Here is a 19,420-nt window from a genome sequence, read left to right as displayed (position 1 = left end):
TTTCAACTAGATGATCTTACCAGAAGCTTCTAAAGTTCTCTAAGCATCGATCTATTCGGATGTCTAGGGACTAGACTCATTCGAGAATTAAATGGACAAAGATATTAGGTTGTTAACCATTGGTAAAGCTGAGTGTTTAAACTCAATGCTTTATGATCTCAAAACTACATTGTATTTTGAATTCACAAGCACCAATCGGTTTGCCATTCGACTTTGATACTCGAAAACAACCATAAAAGTCGATATAAGAAACGTACATTTTAAATTGCTCACTTTCTCTCATTTCCGTGAATCGTTCTTGGATTCATTACCAATCGAGGAAATTTACTGTTACCTTTCTAAAAGGATTTACCGCAGTGCAAGATATTTAATTATAAACAATAATTAAAACATTCATTGAAGCATGCAAAGTCTAAACATTTATCATGAATAATAACTTGAAAATGAAAGCAATCATGCAATTTAAACAAGTCATTAGCGTTTTATTCGAATTATGTGTTCCGGCAGGTGTGAATAAAATGATTCCAAGATCCTAAAATCATTGAAGAACTAAGCACAGTTTGTCGACTTAATCCTAAAATATCTTAGGTAAGCAAAAGCCTTTTGCTAATAGTCTAGAAACTATTCTTGGTTGATAGGTACGTCTAAGAACTTATTAGGTAAACCTATCGATTTTGCCACGACATAAAAGGACTCCTTACTTATATCGTTGAGTTTCACCAAAACTAACATGTACTCACAATTATTTGTGTACCTTGCCCCTTTAGGACCAATAAGTAACACCTCGCTGAGCGAAAACTATTACTAGATTGATGTAAAGGATATCCAAGCAAGTGTATATTTTGGCATGGCACCTTTTAACTCAATTTTTAAGTTTGGAACTTAAGGCTCTTACTATGTTGGTTAGATTTTAAGTGAACTAAAATCCTTAATCATGCAACATAATCAAGCTTTTGATCTCATGCATTTTAAGACATATTTAAAGCAATAAATAACTTAAAGCATGCATAAGATAAATGTGATCTAGTATGGCCCGACTTCATCTTGAAGCTTTAACTTCAAAGTCCGTCTTGAAAATCTCCGTGGGAGGCATCATTTTCTTCAAATAGGATAAGCTATAATTAAAACTAATTACAACTATTTGATGGTACGCAGACCATATTTGAATTGAAAAACAATTTTGGTACTTTAGACCAATTACATTCAAATTAATGGTACGCAGACCATATTTTCTATCCTATTTGGGCCATACTAGTCACTTCATAACCTGCAAAACAGTACATATACAATATATACCATTCACCCATTCATTATCATGAATGGCCCACATAGCTGGTTAGTAAAACACATTATGCATCACGTAAACATTTGCAGTATTTAATCAAGGGCACCAATAATCTACCAATTATTCAGTCCTTATTAATTCTAATCAAGTTGTTTTAACCTTAAGGATTTGTAGACCTAATCAAGAGTTTATGACTAAAAAGGGCTCCCACTCAAACCAATAAATTCATATGCTTTACTAATTTTAAACTTAAAAATGTATTTCTAATCTAACCGGAAACATACATATTTAATTAAAATTTAAAGCTCATATAAATTTATAATTGAATCCAAAAGTTTATTTTAATTTCAGTCGTATTTAAATTAATTCATGATTTTAATTTTAGTAAAATAATTAGAATAAATAAAATTTATTATAATTACAATATTCAAAATTAAAATCCAAGAAAATAATTTAAATTATTAATTTTAAAATTAATTAAAATTACGTAAACTGAAAATTTCAAATTAAAATTTCAAAACGATCTAATCGTAACGCAACAACCTTACGCATTGCACGCCCATGGGCCACACGCACATAGCCATCGCTGGCCATGTGCGCGCAGCCCATGCGCTGCGTCGCATAGCTGCTGCTGCTTTTCTTCGCAAGGCTTCACGCGAGCTGGTGCTCGCTGCGCGCACGCCAGCGCTCGATGCACGCGAGCCATCGCTCGCTGCGTTCGCTCGCCAGCGCTCGCTTGATGCGAGCCAGCGCTCAATGCGCGCGCTCGCCAGCGCTCGCTGTGCGCGCTTGCCAGCGCTCGATCCTGCGAGTCATCGCTCGCTGCGCGAGGCATCGACGCTGGGCGTAGCGCTCGTGGCACGCGAGCTTGCGCTCGCTGCGCGCGAGGCTCCGCACGCTTGCGCGAGGCAGTGCGCGTTGTGGCTCAGCTTGCTTGCTGCCCACACGCGACTGCTGTGCCTTGCTTTCGCCCTCGCCCATTCGTCCATTGCTCACAGCCCACGACACAAGGCAGGGCTGCTGCCTTGTGCTCGTGCACCATGGCCTTGCTCATTGCTTTCGTGCCGCATGGGCGACGAGCTCCCTTGCTCGTCGTCACATGCCCGCACTATACAACACCCCTTAAGGGTAACACGTAGCGTCCATTGCTTTGTGCGTGCAAGTTATATGAGCGAATCGCATAAAATTTAAAATTTATATTTAAAATTAATGATAAATTATTAAATAATATTAATTTCATAATTTTAGGGCGAAAAATCGAAAATTTATTATTCAATTGATTTCTGATTAACATGGATTCAAGTCTAGGTCATAAAAATTTAAAATTTATCATAAATTTACAATTTTTATGGTGGTTTTTAATCATAGGTATCTAATTAAATTATAATTAATTATGAAAATCAAATTAATTCTAAATTATTCTAATTTTCAACAAATTCATCATAATTACAAATTAGATTGCATAATTAACAAGGCTAGGCATTCAAACTTGTTAAACATATACAGTAGGTCAATCAAATATTCAAGATTTATCAACAAGAATCGCAAATATTTAATTTAACATCTTAAATTTACGAAATTTTGCATTCGAAAAACTAAAACCTCCGAAAAGTCATAGTTAGGCTTCGAATTTGAGAAATCTGGGTTCGGCAGAAAACTACTATTTTTGTCAAAATTTTAGAATGCCTTTTACATGCGAAATTGATACAAAAATCACTCGATTTGGATGAGTAACGAAGAAACTGCCGAAAAACTGCGTACGTATAATTAAATAAACGCAATTTGCAATTAATTAACAATTACGAAAATTAATCACCCCTTTTAATTCTTGCAAATTTGTAATATTTAACCATGTTCATGCAATTTAGATTATGAAAATAATAAGAGGCTCGTGATACCACTGTTAGGTTATGATACATATGACAATTCATAAATCATGCGGAAACAACCATTAAGCCAGGAATACATATTATTTACACATAATCATTTAGCACAATTTAGATGCATACTCTTTGTTGCGGGCCTTCCCTAGCTGCGCCCGAACCGAACAAGAACAAGTCTTTAGGACTCCAAGTGTCGTCCCTCCGTAGATAGTCCACAGCACGTCCGGATCCGCCTTAAGATTGACCAACTAGAATCGCCCTTAAGGTACTATTAATTTTCGGCACTTTTAGGCAAATGTGTGATTGAATTTTTCTCTCAAAAACTCACTTTGAATACTTGAAAACTCGTTGTAAATATGTGACCCTAGGCACTTATTTATAGAGTTTACGGAAAGGAATTATAATCCTATTAGAATACAAATCTATTTAATTACAACCCTACTAGGATTCTAATTAAACAAAGTTTATCTATTAGGATTAGATTTAATCATATTACGAATCCCGGTAACCTTAGGATTCCGAGTAACACACACGAGTGGCGCACAAGCACCGCACGCCCGCACGCAGGCCTTGCGGCCCACGCCGAGCGCACAGCGCAAGGCCCACTGCCGCAGCCTTGCCCGCGCGCGCGCCCAAGCTACGGCTGGGCCTGGCTTTAGCGCTGGGCCTGGTCGTATGCTTGGCGTGTGGTTGTTGCGCTTGGCTTGCTGGGCGATGGCCCGGCTTCGTGCTGGGCCTTCGTCTGGCAGGCCTCGTCCGATGCTAATTCGTACGATACGCTTCCGATTAAATTCTCGATTCCGGAATTCATTTCCGATACGAACAATATTTAATATTTCCGATTCCGGAATTAATTTCCGTTTCGAACAAATATTTAATATTTCTGTTTCCGGAATTATTTTCCGATTCCGATAATATTTACGATTCTGACAATATTTCCGTTTCCGGCAATATTTCCGATTCCGGCAATATTTCCATTTCCGATAATATTTTCCAATACGTACCATGTTTCCGTTTCCGGCAACATCTACGACTTGGATAATATTTATATTTCCGATACGATCCATATTTCCGTTTCCGGCAATATCATCGTTTCCGGAGTATTCTTTTCTTGCCTGTGACGATCTTAGCTCCCACTGAAACCAAGATCCGTCAATTCCGAATATCCATAGATGGAGTATTTAATGCCATTAAATACTTGATCCGTTTACGTACTATTTGTGTGACCCTACGGGTTCAGTCAAGAGTAAGCTGTGGATTAATATCATTAATTCCACTTGAACTGAAGCGGCCTCTAGCTAGGCATTCAGCTCACTTGATCTCACTGAATTATTAACTTGTTAATTAATACTGAACCGCATTTATTAGACTTAACATTGAATGCATACTTGGACCAAGGGCATTATTTCCTTCAATATCAACTTATGACGGAATGCGTCTGGGCCCGTTACGAATTCTAGGTTCGTTAGGAGTTTAATTAATACGTAACTCTTATTTTCGAATTATACCAGGAATGCAAATTCTATCTCTTTTAGGATTTATGTTGGAGTGCCACACCTAATTTTGGAAGATTTCTATCTTTTATGACTTTGCCACTTTTAAAAACTACTTCTTACGGCAATTACTATTCTTAGCAGGTTTCTATAAATAGCAGTTTTGACTGAAATGGAAGGGTGATTGAGATTCGTTATTTTATAGGAGATGCGTTGCCAAGTGGAGATTTGTGTTCTCATCATCGAACCTTCCCTTTCGGGAATGGGGACAAAAGTAGGTGTCTACAGTATCTAATACCCAAGAAGTTGAATTAGCAAGTATACAGTCTATAACGAAAATACCTGAAGATGGAACAACTGTTCCGTTCTTCTGATCTTCCTTAGGCTTCAAGCAATCTCTCTTCCAATGCCCCTTCTTCTTGCAGTAGAAGCATTCAGATTCAGAATTGGTTTGGCTCACCTTCTTCTTTTTAGACTTAGTGCCGCCAGGTTGCTTAGTCGGGCTGGCCTTCTTGCCACCTTTCTTAGCATTCCTCTTCTTGCCAGATTTCTTGAACTTGCCCCCCACGCACCATAAGCACATCTTGCTTATCACTTTTGAGCGTCTTTTCAGCGGTCTTCAGCATACCGTGAAGCTTAGTGAGCGTTTTGTCCAGACTATTCATACTGTAGTTCAGTTTGAACTGATCATACCCGCTATGAAGAGAATGGAGGATGGTGTCTATAGCCATTTCCTGAGAAAATTGTTGATCCAGGCGACTCATATTCTCAATGAGTCCAATCATTTTGAGAACATGTGGTCTTACAGGATCGCCTTTCTTAAGCTTGGTCTCAAGAATTTGCCTATGAGTCTTGAATCTTTCGACTCGAGCCAGATCTTGGAACATGTTCTTTAACTCACTGATGATCATGAAAGCATCTGAGTTGATGAACGTTTTCTGTAGATCTGCACTCATGGTTGCAAGCATTAGACACTTTACATCCTTGTTGGCATCAATCCTGTTAAGTTATGATACATATGAATAAACATAAATCATGCGGAAAAACCATAAAGCCAGGAAACATATTATTTACACATAATCATTTAGCATAATTCAGATGCATACACTTTGTAGCGTGCCCTCCCTAGCTGCGCCCGAACCGAACAAGAACAAGTCTTTAGGACTCCAAGTGTCGTCCCTCCGTAGATAGTCCACATCACGTCCAGATCCGCCTTAAGATTGACCAACTAGAATCGCCCTTAAGGTACTAGGATTTTCGGCTAAACAGGGCAAGTGTTTGTGGCTGATTTTTGCTTGAAAATCATACCTTTGAATACTTCAATCCTCGATGTAAATATGTGACCCTAGGCACCTATTTATAGAGTTTATGGAAAGAAATTATAATCCTATTAGGATACTAATTTATTTAATTAGAATCTTATTAAAACTCTATTAAACAAATTCTATCTTTATTAGGATTAGGATTTAATCATAGAACAAATTCTAATAGCCTTAGGATTTGTATTGAACACAACCGCACACGAGCACGAGCACAAGCACAGCCCGCGCAAGCCTCGCGGCCCACGCGAGCTGCTCTTGCTCGCAGCCCATGTCGCAGGCCACGACTGCTCCGCGCGCGCCACAGGCCTTGGCTGGGCCTGGCATTGCGTTGGGCGTGGTCGAGGCTTGGCGTGTGGTTTGTTGCGCTTGGCTTGCTGGGCGATGACCTGGCTTCGTGTTAGGCCTTCGTCTAGCGAGCCTCGTCCGATGCTAATTCGTACGATACGCTTCCGATTAAATTCCCGATTCCGGAATTCATTTCCGATACGAACAATATTTAATATATCCGATTCCGGAATTAATTTCCGTTTCGAACAAATATTTAATATTTCCGTTTCCGGAATTATTTTCCGATTTCGATAATATTTCCGATTCTGACAATATTTCTGTTTCCGGCAATATTTCCGATTCCGGCAATAGTTCCATTTCCAATAATATTTTCCGATACGTACCATGTTTCCGTTTCCGGCAACATCTACGACTTGGATAATATTTTTATTTCCGATACGATCCATATTTCCGTTTCCGGCAATATCATCGTTTCCGGAGTATTCATTTCTTGCCTTGGACGATCTCAGCTCCCACTGAAACCAAGATCCGTCGATTCCGAATATCCATAGATGGAGTATTTAATGCCATTAAATACTTGATCCGTTTACGTACTTTTTGTGTGACCCTACGGGTTCAGTCAAGAGTAAGCTGTGGATTAATATAATTAATTCCACTTGAACTGAAGCGGCCTCTAGCTAGGCATTCAGCTCACTTGATCTCACTGAATTATTAACTTGTTAATTAATACTGAACCGCATTTATTAGACTTAATATTATATGCATACTTGGACCAAGGGCATTATTTCCTTCAGTCTCCCACTTGTCCTTAGGGACAAGTGTGCATTTCCTAATTCCTTTGTCGCTTGATGCTTTCTCTTGAACATAAGGTAAGAGTTATCATCCTTATTATGTCCAGAGGTGTATCTCGGTTTCAGAGTTCAACTGATCAAATAAACAGATAATCATAGCCTAAGATTCATCCGAGCACGACCATGCATTTTACAGTTTCTAGCTCTCCGAGTGGCCTTGTACAACTTTCAGCATCTCATCCCGATTTATGGGAGGACAATCCCAATCTTGCGATCTTGAGATTAGACTTCATTTGATAGGTGATTACCTGAGCGTTGCCTTTATAGCCTCCTTTTACGGTGCGACGGTTGGTCAACGTCAAAGCAACCAGTTCTCAAACAAGTAATCTCAAATCACTCAGGTATTGAGGATTTAGTGTCTAATGATTTTAATGAAATTTACTTATGATAGATTTTCATCTCTTACAGTAAAGTTTCATAGGTCTGTCCGATACTAGTCTTCCCAAAGTAAGTATCTATGCAAATGATTACGACATTGCCATGTCCACATAGTTCAAGAAACAGAACTACTAGTCATCTTGCATTCTAGTCGTCTAACGTTTTCTATGCGTCCATCTTTATAGAAAACTCCGACCAGGGACCATTTTCAACTTTTGACATTCAAGTTCACTTGATAGACATTTCTTAGTCACAGGACTTGTCCTGACAGTCTATCTTGAATATATCGTCAAATTGAAGGGACTCATCATTTAATACTAAACCAAGATTAAATGGAATATGAAAATACATTTCATATATGATAAATGTTCAACCCCAATGTTTTACAACCATGGGCCTCAAACCCATCTTTAAAACAGTTCATGGAATTCAAAGCTATGCTTGATTTCCAGTGCTACAACGTGAGTGTTGCTTCTCACTTGTTGCATAGGTTTAGTTATCATTCTTTGCCAATCTTAATATCCTTTCCATCGAATGTTCTTCGAGATATGATGATAAGATCTTTTGAGTATGTTTATTTTGTGATCTAGTCTGTCCAGCTACAAGAGTGGTTCTACGCATTTTTCAATGAAGAATCATCAAGTCAGCAGACATGTGATCTACCCAAGTTCAGTGAAGAACTCTTTAACATAAACAACCCTGTTTTATTGCTTCTTAGGCAATAAGTACTTGTACTTCAATTGCATAGGTTGCTAGTGATGCTTTGGTTGGATTTTACTTATCCAAGCTGTTCACAGATATGTGGAAGACTTTCCAGCTGTATCTTAGAACATAGAAATTAATATTTAATTTCCCACGCAACAACTCATGGTCTCCAATCCATGTTGCCATTTCCAAATACGATGCTCTTTAGCTTGCCTTTGTCAATGGTTAACTCCAAAGGAACCTTGCTTGATCCTTTGCCAGTGTTTATGCGTGTAGCATCAATATTTAGCATATCTTTATTTCCTTGAATCAAGAACTATTCCTATGTACCTTTTCAAGTACCATAAGTTTTTCTTGATCTCAATCTAGTTAATCTTTACTTAGATCAATAGAGATTGGTATATGTTCGTCATGACTAAAGTCATACGATACGTTTTTGGCGATCCTCATATTATATTATACATTATAAATTCTTTTGCAGAATAATTCCCAATTGAATTCTATTCATGTAACTTTAGCTCATTGTAGTTTCAGTAGATACTAAATCCAGCTAAATTCTTTGACATATAATATAGGTTAAGAATCTCACTTAGATCCTTTGATGTTTAACTTAGTAAATGCTTATACATAGTTCAAACATTCATTACTTAGATTTATTCATATGGATCGAATATCTCCAACGGAGTCTTTCGTGTTTGATTTAGTAAATACCATTACTTAATCCAAAACAATATCATAAGATCTTTGTAAATAGATCTTAATACCCAGTATGTACTAAGTTTCGCCTTGGTCCATCATTGATGAATAATTTCAAACCTAATCTTTTAGCATTTGAATGTTATTTCACAATAGAGAGATATGTGTGTGATACACATAGGACCAATTAAGTTTTATGTACTCCCACTAAACTTCTTATATATCTATAAGAATCATGTACATTTTATGAAACTAAAATACTTAATAGCTTCACTTAAAATGCAGTTCCAATTCCCAATTGCTTGCTTAAATCTGTACTTAGATTTCATAAGCTAGCTTTCATTTTCAAGCATTTATTTGGATCCACAAATCCTATGACATACCATGTACATAGTTTCTTCCAACATTTGATTGAGGAATACGTTTTGTCATCCAATTGCCATATGTATCAATATGCAATCATTGCTTGAATTATAGACTTGAGCATTACGATTATGCATGAGGTTTCAACACAGTCCACGTCGTGAATTTACTTGTAACCTTTAGCAACTAATCTAGCTTTGTGTGTGAACACAATTCCATGTTTGATGGTTTTTATCCTTAAAACAAACTTGCAACCAATAGTTGTGAAACTATTCTTGCAAATCAACAAAATGTCAATTTTGTCATCAAAACATTGATTATGTTTTATGGCCTTTAACCATCTAAAACATTTGAGTCTATATATGGCCTCTAACCATTTTAGGGAATCTAGGTTTCGTCATAGCTTTCTTACAGGTCACAAACTCATTAATCTACATGATAATAGTTTGACTGCAAGTTGTAGGTTTCTTCACTATCTAATAGAAGAATCGCATAGCTTCAGTGACCTGAACTCCACGTTTCTTTACTATCTAATAGAAAAATCTCATAGTTTCAGTGACTTGAACTCTATGCCTACTTGGGTATAGAACATCAAACAATAGAATATCAATAGCCACTTGAAAGTCCTTTGAATATTCTGGTCTCCTTAAAGCACTTGTAAAGTCTTCTAAGAGATGTCTATTCTTTAAAGCCACTTCTAAAGTCCTTAAAGAATAAGTTCGGATTTTCTGAAGCACTTCGAAAAGCCTCCGGAATGTCCGTTTATGTTTGTTGTTCGCCTCGAAGACTTTCGAGGTCTATTTTCTCCCACTTGTCATTTTGGAAACGAATCTCCAAAAGGACATTATTTCGAGCAAACAAACATTATGTTCTCAAAAATTCGTGGTAGAAACAATACCCTTGTGTCTCATTTGAATAAACCACAATGAAACATATATCTATACTTGGGCCTTAGTTTGTTGAATAACAAACACTAAGCTCCCACTGAGTTTAGAAACTCTTTAGATATATAATTATAAAAAGATATTCTGAAGTTACTTTTCAATAGCTTTGACGAATTTGGTTTAGTTTGGTGGTAGTTGAGCATTTTGTTTTAGAAATTATAGGAAAAGTCTTTATGATTCATCATTGATCGAATCAAGTACTCATTGACTTCGATCATTCCAACGTAGATATTTCATATCTTATGGAGCTCGATCGTGAAATTAACGCACAATCATTGATGATCATATTTGGTCTTAAAATAATCATCGTCATGATCTAACCTAGATCTTTATGATTTCTTGCCAAACAAATTTTATACTTCTGAATCTTTGAACTAGCCAAACAGATTCAAATTTATATCACTCAAATCCAGGTGAAATAATAAAGTCATAAAATCTTTCTTTAGCTTTGAACTCTATTGTCTAGGCGTTCTAACAATAGTTCATATCTTTTGTTACTTTCAACAAGTAAGACTAGCTTGTCTTGAATTGATCTAGAAATCAATCAACTTTCAAAACTCCATCAAAATAGAGCTTTTGAATGTTAACTTGTTGATATGGTCTAAGCAACAATGCCAAATATTAGTGGAACTCAAATCAAAAGATTGATTTGAACCTAGTAAAGTTCTTATTGTTAAATATTTGTTTGTTTTAATCAAGCATACTGACTCAACCCGTAAATGACCACTTCATTCAAATAAACAAACAAACAAGAATTTTTTTTGTTCTTCTGAATGTGAGTCTTTCTGTGTTTGAAAACAGAAATTCAAGTATGCTGATTATGGAACAAAATAGCCATTAAGTTCCAGCCTTTGAAAGGACTTAAAACAAACTAAATGACCCTACAACCAATGTAGCATTGCCATGCTTCATTTCCCACTTGTAGGTCATTAGTGTATCCTAGCTTCCATTGTTTGAGTTATTACCGAAGTAAGAACCTCAAGCGGTATATGATACCAATGAAGTTTGATTGCTAGGTCACTGCTCTTTAAACATAAACTTATAGGTAGAAACGAAATCGTAAAATTTCTTTCATTTGTTCCTTGTTTTCCTATTTCTTGTACCCTTTCTTATAGTCTTAAGAATTGTCTTCTTTAGTGTTGACTTTTATACTTTGTTAGACATGTTCAATGTCACTCCGACAAAGTTCTTACCATTTTATTTATGTTGAATATTTGCTTCAACTAGATGATCTTACCAGAAGCTTCTAACGTTCTCTAAGCATCGATATATTCGAATGTCTAGGGACTAGACTCATTCGAGAATTAAATGGAAAAAGATATTAGGTTGTTAACCATTGGTAAAGCTGAGCATTTAAACTCAATGCTTTATGATCTCAAAACTACATTATATTTTGAATTCACAAGCACCAATCGGTTTGCCATTCGACTTTGATACTCGAAAACAACCATAAAAGTCGCTAAAAGAAACGTACATTTTAAATTGCTCATTTTCTCTCATTTCCGTGAATCGTTCTTGGATTCACTACCAATCGAGGAAATTTACTGTTACCTTCTAAAGGATTTACTGCAATGCAAGATATTTAATTATAAACAATAATTAAAACATACATTGAAGCAGGCAAAGTCTAAACATTTATCATGAGTAATAACTTGAAAATTAAAGCAATCATGCAATTTAAACAAGTTATTGCCATTTTATTCGATTTTTATTGTTCCGGCAGGTGTGAATAAAATGATTCCAAGACCCTAAAACCATTGAAGAATTAAGCACATTATGTATTTTGACTCAATTCTAAAACATTTTAGGTAAGCAAAAGCCTTTTGCTAATAGTCTAGAAACTACTCTTGGTTGATAGGTACGTCTAAGAACTTATTAGGTAAACCTATCGATTTTGCCACGACATAAAAGGACTCCTTACTTATATCGTTGAGTTTCACCAAAACTAACATGTACTCACAATTATTTGTATACCTTACCCCTTTAGTATCGATAAGTAACACCTCGCTATGGCGGAAAACTATTACTAAGATCGATGTAAAGGATATCCAAGTAAGTGTTATTTTGGCATGGCACCTTTTAACTCAATTTTTAAGTTTGGAACTTAAGGCTCTTACTATGTTGGTTAGATTTTAAGTGAACTAAAATCCTTAATCATGCAACATAATCAAGCTTCGATCTCATGCATATTTAAGACATATTTAAAAGCAATAAATAACTTAAAACATGCATAAGATAAATGTGATCTAGTATGGCCCGACTTCATCTTGAAGCTTCAACTTCAAAGTCCGTCTTGAAAATGGATTGGAAACTCCGTTTTGAATTTCACCGTGGGAGGATCCATTTTCTTCAAATAGGATAAGCTATAATGAAACTAATTACAACTATTTGATGGTACGCAGACCATATTTGAATTGAAAAACAAATTTGGTGCTTTAGACCAATTACATTCAAATTAATGGTACGCAGACCATATTTTCTATCCTATTTGGGCCATACTAGTCACTTCATAACCTGCAAAACAGTACATATACAATATATACCATTCATCCATTCATTATCATGAATGGCCCACATAATTGGTTAGTTAAAACACATTGTATCCATCACATAAATATTTGCAGCAATTAATTAAGGGCACCAATAATCTACCAATTATTCAGTCCTTATTAATTCTAATCAAGTTGTTTAACCTTAAAGGATTTGTAGACCTAATCAAGAGTTTATGACTAAAGGCTCCCACTTAAACCAATAACTTTATATGCTTTACTAATTTTAAACATAAAAATGTATTTCTAGTCTAACCTGAAACATACAAGTTTAATTAAAATTTAAAGCTCATATAAAATTATAATCGAATCCATTAATTTAATTTATTTCAGTTGAATTAAACGAATTTAAATTAATTCAAGGTTTAATTTTAGTAAAATAATTAGTATAAATTAAAATTTATAATAATTATAATAGTCAAAATTAAATCCCAAGAAAACAATTTAAATTATTAATTTTAACGTTAATTAAAATTATTTCCAAACTGAAAAATTCAAATTAAAATTTAAAACGAACCAATCGGGTCAAGACAAGGCCATTGGCTTGCGCCCATACCTCGTCAACTCCAACAAGCAACAAACCCCTTGTCACTTGATTGATCGTACCGCAAAGCCCAAGCAATAACGCACCAATGCGTCAGGCCCAGCGAGCCACGCTTGCGCGCAGCCCACTCGCCCATCGCCTTGGCGCGCTGCTGGGCAACGCTTGCTGGACAGGCCAGCCAACGCTGCCCGCGTGCACGTTGTGCTGCGCTTGTCGCTGCCTCGGCTACTGCCTTGGCGTGCTGCTGGGCAAGGCAACGCACGTTGTGGCGCAGCATCCATCGCTGCCCACGCGTGCTTGCCTCGCTCGCTGCACTTGCTTGCCCATCGCCCCATCGCCCCATGCGCGTAGCACACAGCCCCTAGGCAGCCATTGCCTTGTGCATGCCACGCTCGTTGCTTGCTGCATTCGTACCGCATGGGCGACGAGCTCCCTTGCTCGTCGTCGCATGCCCGCACTATACAACACCCCTTAAGGGTAACACGTAGCGTCCTTTGCTTTGTGCGTGCAACTTTTATGAGCGAATTATATAAAAAATTAAAAATTTTAATTTTAAAATTAACGACAAATTAATAAATCATATTAATTTCATAATTTTAGGGCGAAAAATCGAAAATTTATTAATCAATTAATTTCCGATTAACATGGATTCAAATCTAGGTCATAAAAATTAAAAAATTAACATAAATTAACAATTTTATGGTGGATTTTAATCATGGATACCTAATTAAATTATTAATTATTTATGAAAAACAAATCAATTCTAAATTATTCGAATTTCAACAAATTAATCATAATTACAAATTAGGTTGTATAATTAACAAATCTAGGCATTCATAATTGTTAAACATATACTGTAGGTCAATCAAAAACTCAAGATTTATCAACAAGAATCGCAAATACTTAATTTAACATCTTAAATTTACAAACTTTTGCGTTCGAAAAACTAAAACCTCCGAAAAGTCATAGTTAGGCTTCGAATTTGGGAATTCTGGGTTCGGCCGAAATTTTTTATTTTTTTTCAAAATTTTAGAATGCCTTTTACATGCGGAATTGACACAAAAATCACTCGATTTGGATGAGTAACGAAGAAACTGCCGAAAAACTACGTACATATAATTAAATAAACGCAATTTGCAATTAATTATGAAAATTAATCACCCCTTTAATTCTTTGCAAATTTGTAAAACTTAACCATGTTCATGCAATTTTAGATTATGAAAATAATAAGAGGCTCGTGATACCACTGTTAGGTTATGATACATATGAATAAACATAAATCATGCGGAAAAACCATAAAGCCAGGAAACATATTATTTACACATAATCATTTAGCATAATTCAGATGCATACACTTTGTAGCGTGCCCTCCCTAGCTGCCCCCGAACCGAACAAGAACAAGTCTTTAGGACTCCAAGTGTCGTCCCTCCGTAGATAGTCCACAGCACGTCCGGATCCGCCTTAAGATTGACCAACTAGAATCGCCCTTAAGGTACTAGGATTTTCGGCTAAACAGGGCAAGTGTTTGTGGCTGATTTTTGCTTGAAAATCTTACCTTTGAATACTTCAATCCTCGATGTAAATATGTGACCCTAGGCACTTATTTATAGAGCTTATGGAAAGGAATTATAATCCTATTAGGATACTAATTTATTTAATTAGAATCTTATTAAAACTCTATTAAACAAATTCTATCTTTATTAGGATTAGGATTTAATCATAGAACAAATTCTAATAGCCTTAGGATTTGTATTGCACACAACCGCACACGAGCACGAGCACAAGCACAGCCCGCGCAAGCCTCGCGGTCCACGCGAGCTGCTCTTGCTCGCAGCCCATGTCGCAGCCCACGACTGCTCCGCGCGCGCCACAGGCCTTGGCTGGGCCTGGCATTGCGCTGGGCCTGGTCGAGGCTTGGCGTGTGGTTTGTTGCGCTTGGCTTGCTGGGCGATGGCCTGGCTTCGTGCTAGGCCTTCGTCTAGCGAGCGTCGTCCGATGCTCATTCGTACGATACGCTTCCGATTAAATTCCCGATTCCGGAATTCATTTCCGATACGAACAATATTTAATATTTCCGATTCCGGAATTAATTTCCGTTTCGAACAAATATTTAATATTTCCGTTTCCGAAATTATTTTCCGATTTCGATAATATTTCCGACTCTGACAATATTTCTGTTTCCGGCAATATTTCCGATTCCGGCAATATTTCCATTTCCAATAATATTTTCCGATACGTACCATGTTTCCGTTTCCGGCAACATCTACGACTTGGATAATATTTATATTTCCGATATCCATATTTCTGTTTCCGGCAATATCATCGTTTCCGGAGTATTCATTTCTTGCCTTGGACGATCTCAGCTCCCACTGAAACCAAGATCCGTCGATTCCGAATATCCATAGATGGAGTATTTAATGTCATTAAACACTTGATCCGTTTACGTATTATTTGTGTGACCCTACGGGTTCAGTCAAGAGTAAGCTGTGGATTAATATAATTAATTCCACTTGAACTGAAGCGGCCTCTAGCTAGGCATTCAGCTCACTTGATCTCACAGAATTATTAACTTGTTAATTAATACTGAACCGCATTTATTAGACTTAATATTATATGCATACTTGGACCAAGGGCATTATTTCCTTCAAATCCAACGATTGAGGGCTGCCTGAGTGACCCCGTCGCCTGCGGCTTCGGGCATCGCCTCTTCCAGGACATACTCATTTTCTTCCTGCATAAGAACTATTTGCAAGTTCCTTTGCCAGTCAAGGAAGTTTTTCCCGTTCAACTTCTCCTTTTCGAGAATTGGTCGGATGTTGAATGAATTATTGTTTGCCATAGTAAAAACTATAATTGAAAAAGAATAAACAAATAAATAACCATTCACAGTTTCTCTTAATAAACTCAAATTCTAGCATACATGCATAATTTATCATTTATTAAGCATTTTATTCAAATTATGTGTTCCGGCAGGTGTGAATAAAATGATTCCAAGATCCTTAAATCATTGAAGAATTAAGCACATTATGTATTTAGACTTAATTCAAAAATATTTTAGGTAAGCAAAGTCTTTGCTAATAGTCTAGAAACTATTCTTGGTTGATAGGTACGTCTAAGAACTTATTAGGTAAACCTATCTCATTTTCCACGACATAAAACGACTCCTTACTTATATCGTTGAGTTTCACCAAAACTAGCTAACATGTACTCACAATTATTTGTGTACCTTACCCCTTTAGGATCAATAAGTAACACCTCGCTTAGGCGGAAAACTATTACTAAGATTGATGTAAAGGTTATCCAAGTAAGTGTTATTTTGGCATGGCACCTTTTAACTTAATTTTAAAGTTTGGAACTTAAGGCTTTTACTATGTTGGTTAGATTTTAAGTGAACTAAAAATCCTTAATCATGCAACATAATCAAGCCAAAATCTCATGTATAATTAAGACATATTTAAAGCAATAAATAACTTAAAACATGCATAAGATATAAATGTGATCTAGTATGGCCCGACTTCATCTTGAAGCTTCAACTTCAAATTCCGTCTTGAAAATGGATTTGAAACTCCGTCTTGAATTTAACCATGGGAGGCGCCATTTTCTTCAAATAGGATAAGCTATAATTTAAACTAATTACAACTATTTGATGGTACGCATACCATATTTAAATTAAAAACTTTGGTGCATTAGACCAATTTTACATTCAAATAAATGGTACGCAGACCATATTTTCTATCCTATTTGGGCCATACTAGTCACTTTCCATAACCTGCAAAACAGTACATTTACAATATACCATTCACCCATTCATTTATCAATGAATGGCCCACATAGCTGGTTAATAGAACATATTATGCATCACATAAATATTTGCAGCAATTAATCAAGGGTTCCAATAATCTACCAATTATTCAATCCTTATTAATTCTAATCAAGTTGTTTTAACCTTAAAGGAATGTAGACCTAATCTAGAGATTATGACTAAACGCTCCCACTTAAACCAATAAATTTACATCCTTTACTAATTTTAAACATAAAATTGTATTTCCTAGTCTAACCGGAAACATACAAATTTAATTAAAATTTAAAGCTCATATAAACTATTATTTGAATCCTTTAATTTATTTTCAGTTTATTAATTCAATTAATTTAAATTTAATCAAGGTTTTAATTTTAGTAAAATAATTAGTATAAATAAAATTTATAATAATTAAATTATTCAAAATTAAATTCCGAGAAAAAAATTTAATTACGAATTTTAAAATTAATAAAAATCGTTTTCCGACTGAAATTTAAAATTAAATTCAAAGCGCATCAATTGGATCAAGACGAGGCCATGGGCTTGCGCCCATGCCCTGTCGAGTGCACGAGGCAGCATCGCCCCTCGACTGATCGCATAGCAAGGCACGAGCAGCAGCCACGCCTAGACGCAGCAAGCCGAGCCACGCCTAGGCACAGCAGCACTCGCTGGGCGAGGCATCCCTCGCTGCCCACGCGCGCCTGCCTGCTCGCTTGTGCCTTGCCTCATCGCCCCATCCGCCTATGCTCGTAGCACACACGCCTAGGCAGGCCCACTGCCTTGCGCGCATGCCACGCTCGTTTGCTCGTTGCATTCGTACCGCATGGGCGACGAGCTCCCTTGCTCGTCGTCGCATGCCCGCACTATACAACACCCCTTAAGGGTAACACGTAGCGTCCATTGCTTTGTGCGTGCAAGATTCATGAGCGAATTATATAAAAATCAAAACTTATTCATTCAAATTTATAGACAAATTAATATATAAATCATATTAATTTCATAAATTTAGGGCGAAAAATCAAAAATTTATTATTCAAATTAATTTCCGATTATCATGGATTCAAATCTAGGTCATAAAAAATTAAAATTTACCAAATTTAACAATTTTTAAGGTGGTTTTAATCATGGATACCTAATTAAATTGTCAATTAATTATGAAAATCAGAACAAATTCTAAATTATTCGAATTTCAACAAATTAATCACAATTACAAATTAGGTTGTATAATTAACAAGCTTAGGCATTTAAATTTGTTAAACATATACAGTAGGTCAATCAAAAATTCAAGATTGACAAACAAGAATTGCAAATATTTAATTTAACATCTTAAAATTACAAATTTTGCGTTCGAAAAACTAAAACCTCCACAAAGTCATAGTTAGGCTTCGAATTTGGGAATTCTGGGTTTGGCATCAAATCTTTGATTTTAGTCAAAATTTTAAAACGCCGTTTACATGCGAAATTCACTATAAAATTATACGATTCTGACCATTATTGACTACACTGCCGAAAATTCTGGGAACATATAATTAAATAATCGCACGAATTGCAATTAATTACAAAAAGTCAAAATTTTGAAATTAATCACCCCTTTTAATTCATTGCAAATTTATAAAACTTAACCATGTTAGCTAATTATTATGGAATTAATTAGAGGCTCGTGATACCACTGTTAGGTTATGATACATATAAATCATATATAAATCATGCGAAAAAACCATAAAGCCAGGAATCCAAATTAATTGCCACATAACAATTAGCATGATTTAGGATACATACACTTTGTAGCGTGCCCTCCCTAGCTGCGCCCGAACCGAACAAGAACAAGTCTAGGACTCCAAATGTCGTCCCTCCGTAGATAGTCCACAGCACGTTCGGATCTGACTTAGATTTAATTAACTAGATTTGCACCTAAGGTATTATGAATATATTCGAATATTTTTAGGCAAATATTAGTCTTAGTTTTAATCCTTAAAACTAGGTGATACTTGAGATTATGTGTGTATAAATTGTGAATGCCATCACATATTTATAGGGTAGAAATAATGGAAGTAGAAGTCTACTAGGATTCAAGTATTCTAATTCTATTAGAGTTAGAGTTTACTTAAAACTAGTAACCTTAGGAAATTAATCTTTTAATCTAATCCTAATTGCTTAAGGATTCGATGCATGCACAAACTTCAACACACACACGAGCACGACCCACAAGAATGCAGGCCATGCCCGCGCGCGGAGAAGCCCGCAGCAGGCTCGCAGCCCACACGCTGCTTAGCCACCCAAGCGCTGCTCTCGCAGCCCGTGTTGCTCGCGGCTATGGGCG

Source organism: Spinacia oleracea, chromosome 5 (assembly GCF_020520425.1).
Source record: "Spinacia oleracea cultivar Varoflay chromosome 5, BTI_SOV_V1, whole genome shotgun sequence".
NCBI lineage: Eukaryota > Viridiplantae > Streptophyta > Magnoliopsida > Caryophyllales > Amaranthaceae > Spinacia > Spinacia oleracea.
This window is presented reverse-complemented; position numbering follows the sequence as displayed.